The 6,000-nt window shown below is 37.0% G+C and overlaps 1 protein-coding gene across 2 annotated transcripts in view; it reads left to right on the top strand.

The window, feature by feature from the left end:
* The window catches only part of ARHGAP15 (Rho GTPase activating protein 15), a 335,169-nt gene that overhangs the window by 304,210 nt on the left and 24,959 nt on the right, over nucleotides 1–6,000 (top strand). The window lies entirely within an intron of this gene.

The raw sequence follows: 6,000 nt of genomic DNA, 5'->3' as shown, positions 1-6,000 counted from the left end.
GAAAATATCACACCGTCCAGATGCTCAAGTCTGCTCTTTCTGTGCAGAAAACCCGGCACAAGGCTGTAACAGTGTATGAAATATCAGGAAAGAGCTCCGCATTTTTTTTCCGAGGCTTGGTAGAAGTTAGCGGTGAAGCATGATCGTTTCAGCCGGGATCAGACTATCCATTAGCTATCAAAGTCCGAAGTCTAATTAACCCCCAAAATTGACTGACAAAGATCATTCCTCTTTTATGCTGCCTAACCGGTTGTATGTACGCCGGGCATGCCGTACCTAAGTCAGATGCCGCTTTGTTATAATTAGGGCAGCAAATTTTGTTTTCTGTTTGGTACTTGCTGTTACATATTGCACGTAATGTATGGCACTGTTAAGGGAAAAAAATTGGAGTCAAAGTGCCTGGAAAGTTAGGTCTGCTCTGTAGCACTGTGAGATTGTTGACATCTGCCGAGGTTGGAGAGCTCAGTAAGCAGGAAATGGGGTGTCACTCTGAGTGGTAGTTTACCATTATCCTGGCATCCTAATGAAGTGTCTGCAGTGCACAGAGCTTCTGGATGGCATCTTAACGCACGGCTAAGCAAAAGCACTTCTCTCCTTGTCACTGTCATCCATCTGCCTGCACCCTACTGTAGCCAATGGGATGGAACCATGCTACAATGTGCTATAAGCCATTTAGAGTTGCACATTGCATAATCAGTCCCATCAAATATGTAAAAAATGACTATTATTGGTTATTTCCCTCAAACTCCGGCACCTGGAGTTTGATACATTAAAGTTTAACTTTTCTAAGTGCTGTTTTTTCCCATTAATTCCACATATATTTTTGTTAAATGGGACTGAGTTGTGAACTCATTGTCTTGGGTCTTGCTAATGGATCTCAAAAGTTATATGAATATTCATTGCAAACTCCACTTTATATCACATAGGCTGAATTTATCAATTGCCCATATAGAGAGGTTTCACGCAATTCTCATTTTCTTTTGCAACATCTATTTCTGAGGCATGAATAAAAAGTAAAATCAATTCAGATCACAAATTGGTTATTTTCCTTATAGCAAACATTACTTAGTTTGAATGCTTCTTATAGATTTTTTTTTTAAAACAAGAAAATATTTTACAATATGTCTGCACGAGACAATTGCCATAGTGTACTGCAAGTGATTAAAATTGGGACTTTTATGTTGCATACAGTAACATTAAAATATCCTGACATTAAAAGCAATACGAATAATTTATCTATATATTTACACATAAAAATCTGTGTATTTTAGCCAGCGTGACTTCCAGAATATGAAGACTTACCAAATGAAAGCAGAGTTTTGGGCAGCTGACATCTCTGAAAAAATTATCAAGCCAACAGAGCACTCTCTTTTAAGCAAGTTTTCATTCCCTGATAACACCAAAGCTATCAAGGACCGGGGTTAAGCATTGTGTGACAGGGCAAGCTTCTAAAATGGGCAAGAGCAAGATGAATTGGCTAAGTCGGGTGTTTATTTATACAAACAAGAGGGCAGAACATAATTTAGTTGCATCAGGAATTTTTCACAGACATTAAAACTATAGCAAACATAACAGCGGGGATGCTTGCACAGCAGCACAGTGGGGAAGCTCACAGAGCGTCTGCCCACACTACGGCTGGCTGTAGCCAGCGCCATAAGTCTCACAATTTCATTAGCACTCGAAAATCCACCTAACCCACTCAGTTCCGATTAAAAAAAACAAAAACACACACAAAAAAAAACCAACCAAAGAACCCGAAATAAACAAACCAAAAAAGCCGCAGACAAGACCTGCCTTTCTCTCGGCAGCTGAATCAGTTGCGAATTGTTGGAAAAAGTCTTGGCAGACAGATTTTGCTGTAGCAACAGTGTGTGACGTTTTAACCACAGCAGAAATCTTATCCAAAAAAACAAAACAAGGTGAGAAGAGCCGTGTAAGAAAACCAGAGAAAACCACGCTTAAAAAACAACAGCAAAACGTAGATTAGGTGGCAGATCAATAGTTTGATATTTTATGCAGAATCGTAAATCACTGCTTTTTTCGGCAGTTCAGCTGTGAGGCTCGAGAGTATAAAAAGAAACCATGGCTTGTGATAAAATTAGGCATTAATGTGAGCCATAAATGCCATTTAACATTAAACATGCACAAGCCACTGCAGAGCCTGGTAAAGGGAAATGGGCGCTATAGTAAAACTATACAAAGTAAGTCCGACATGAATAATGCAGCGGGGCCGAGGAGGGTCACGGGTCAGACTCCAGTACCTTACAAAATAATGAATGCATGTCAGGTTAGAGACATACATCCCTTCCTAGCAAACGTGAGTTATTGGAGATAAACCTTGGACTTCCTGTTCTGAAACAAAGTGGCTTGTTGTAAACATCTATGTCCATTTAAAATTAATGATTAAAAGAAAGATTCGGTGGGATTTGCTTAAGTATTCTTTATGGAAGGGAGTGCTAAAGGTTATTTTCTTCATTCATTTTTACCCAGCCACTGTTAATGTTACAGACACATCATGTTTTCTTCTGCGCTCAAATGTTTATCCAAAGCTAATTTACAAAAGAGCTTATATAATATTAAGTGGTTGGGTTTTTTTCAATGCATTCTACATTTAAATATAAACAAGAGAACATCTCCACAATTTTGCACTGTTTAAAGGGAGACAGCCCTATTTTTAAAGACAGTAACCCAAATTCTAAATATATCTTCTATGACAATATTAAATGGAAAAGTCACTTTGGGGTACCTTGATCTGCTGAGATTATCACCTACATCTTCAATATTTTGCAAAAAAAAAAAAAACAAAAAAAAGGCTAAAAGGATTAACAGTCGTCTCATTCTTTATTTGATATATGTAATTGTGGTGACTCTTTTCCTTCAGAAATCAGGGAAAAGAGGGTCTAACTTTCCAAATGGGAATCTTTTCCCCAAATTTTCACAATAAAAAGCTTATAATGAAAAATAATACTATTTAATTTTATCAAAATTGGTCTGCTTCATTTTCTAGACTTAACTAGAGAATTTAACAGCTGTTCAGAGTGTTTTCCTTTCTTTGCACCCCGCACTGCCAGGCTTCTTAATAGAGCGCAAAGAAGGGGATACCTTCTCCACAGCTACATATACAAATCCATGTTTAAGGATTTCCTCCCTCCATTTGAGCACGGTAAAGAGAAAACCTCAAAAAAAAAAAAAATAATCTTCCTACTTTGGAAGGTGAAAGAGGAAAATTTCTAGGAAAGTGGAACTCAAGGCTTTACAGAAAGAAAGCAAATACATAGGTATTGCAAATGAAACATAAGATCTTGCATCTGATCTGTTAAATATTCCATCAACAAGGTCAAGAGTAAAGACAAGCCCAGCCACAAAAACTGAAGCGAGAGTAAGCTTTAATAAAAAAAATGAACAGTTTATCCTCTTCAGATTCTCAAGTGGAAAAACAAATTCTTTTATACTAGAGAAAAATCAAGCGTGTATATAGCATTTAAAGAAACACCAGTATCAACCATTTTAATGAAAGAGTACCCAATATTTTCATGGAACTATAAAAGGGAGCGAGACTAAGTGTTATGGCAAAAAGCCTGGGCTCAGCAGCTTTGTGTGGGAAATGGTGAAATGTGACTGTGATTTATAATGAGAAAAGGTATCTACAACATACAATTTTCTACCTAGCTGCAAATAATAATTCATAGTGATGTCCCTTCCAGATAAAATACCTTTGCAATGTAGGACTCATGTGGTAAAATGATCATGATAAATGTCAGACCAGTGCAGGTAACGGCTTTACAAACCATTAAGATTAGCTGGCTCTTTTTTTTTGATGATAACAGTAACCATGCTGTGACTCTATGTGGTAATAATATCTCAGTACTGATAAATGCCAGAGCCAGGCAGAGGTGTTTATCATTCCCAGTTCAGAAATGCTGACTAAAGTTACCACATGTTGCCTGGTTTTTCTTCTTTTACAATAGACGAACAATTAACAAATAGACCGATTCACAAAAAAAAAAAAAAAAAATTATGCAAAATTTCTGTGGATTCTGTGCTGTAGTGCCTGCCTAAAGATCTCTTCTCCTTTATATCGGTACTGATGACTTTGGTACAGTAAGCCCTAAAATAAAGCTTTCTGCCCTTGCCATTCTCTCAATAAATAATTTCTTTGTAAATTAATCCTGCTCTTTTTAGTGTCTCTCTTTTACAAATACACCTCATAAGGAAGTGCAGCCTCTGCACTGTAGCTGTTTCTGCAGGGAAGGTGGTTACCAAGCTGGTATCTGTGTTAATCAACACAGAACACAGACACTTCTTTCAAGAGAACATAAGAAAGTTTTACTGTACAACATTTCCTTGCAAATTTTCTGCAACGGACAAACAGTGAGCCTTTTCTTCCACTCAGTCTTTCCTTCCCTCAGTGTTTCAGTTCCACTCAAGTCCATTGAATTGTCAGGAGAAAACAAAATTAAAAAATAAACTAGTCAAGAAGCTTTATTTGAGAAGCTGCAGTACAGCCAGGACAGCCTCAATCTAAATATAACTTATCTGGTAAGATCATAGCATGTACGCGCACCAAGCCACACAAATAAAAAGCCCACAGAATTTGCACTCCCTTCCTACAATAAAACCACTTCTGCAAACTTCATATCATTTTCATTTGTAGCTTCAGTCATATTTCCACTGGACAGACCATCCACGGGACAACAAATGAGCAGTGCTAATGGTTTGTGGCAGGAAACTTCAAGGGGTGACTTGATTGCAAGACCGGGGGAGTTTGCGCAGTTCAGAAATTAAGGTTCTGTACAGGTCAAACCAGAAGAAGACTGAAATACACAGTGTATTCTTCATTTGTGTGTAACTTCATTATCCCTGTTGTCAATTGCGTGACTTCCTATAGGATAAATCCATATGAAAATATGGGGTTTTTTTTAACTGGAAAACAATACCTATGCATTGACTACTTTCAGCTCTTTTCTTTCATATCCATATAAATGTTAAAATTATAAACAATATAGATATATACATCTATATCTGTGTGTATGAAATAATCTCAAGAGGAATTAGGAATACATGCAGAGGAAGGAATATAATCCTAGTAACGTTAATTTTTAAATTCAGTTCAATTGCAGGAAATTTTTGCTTGAAACTTTTTTTTTTTTCATTGAAATCTTTGAATCAAGGCACTAATCGCCGTGTATGCTTACACAGCACCTCCTGCAACTGGGATTCCATCCTGATTGAGATCTCCGGGTGCTAGGGTAATATGAATATTAAAAAGGAACATATACGAAGAATGATAGGTGATAATTAAATCATAGATGATAAGATCAGAAAAGTATTCTCAGGTTATCTAGGGCATGTAACATGCAAGATGTTTTCCCTACGTCAGACCTACTGGCACCTTATCTAATCTGTTCCTAAACGAAAGCGCAGTTGTACATGACTTTGCTTTAGTTGCAACATCTTACACAAATCAATGAAAATATCAGTCAAACATTTCCCACGAAGCTATGAACAGCATCATCAACAGGAAGGTATATCTTAACAAAAATGATAGCACTGTTCTTATCACCTCAAAAGACAAAAGCCCTTAGTACTGCATTCTTTATTACTAATTGTTAGTTTGAAATACAAATTGTTTCCTACAGAAATTATGGCTGTGAGATTTTACAGGTATTAGAAGATAGCTACACTGGAATAGTTTCTCAAAATAGCTGATCACCAGAAAGCCTGATTAAAAAGAATAACAAACCATCTACTATTTTCAAATGTGGTGGGGTGTAATGTTAAGGACAGAGATTCAGAAATACAGCTGATTAAATTATGATGAGAAAAAAAAGGACAACAAAGGCTACCTGTGAAGTGCATCCATCACAGGAGCTGCACCATCGGACAAATGTGATTCCAAAGTGGAATTCAACATAAGATAAAGGTCCCTTACTACTTGGAGGTACTTTAGCTTACGATGATGGTCTAATGGTCTAATGAAAGAAATTAAAAGCCTAAGAG

Source organism: Charadrius vociferus, unplaced genomic scaffold (assembly GCF_000708025.1).
Source record: "Charadrius vociferus isolate BGI_N301 unplaced genomic scaffold, ASM70802v2 scaffold109, whole genome shotgun sequence".
In the NCBI taxonomy this organism is placed as follows: domain Eukaryota; kingdom Metazoa; phylum Chordata; class Aves; order Charadriiformes; family Charadriidae; genus Charadrius; species Charadrius vociferus.
Note: the sequence above shows the minus strand (reverse complement) of the source record. Positions and strands in the feature narration are given on the sequence as shown.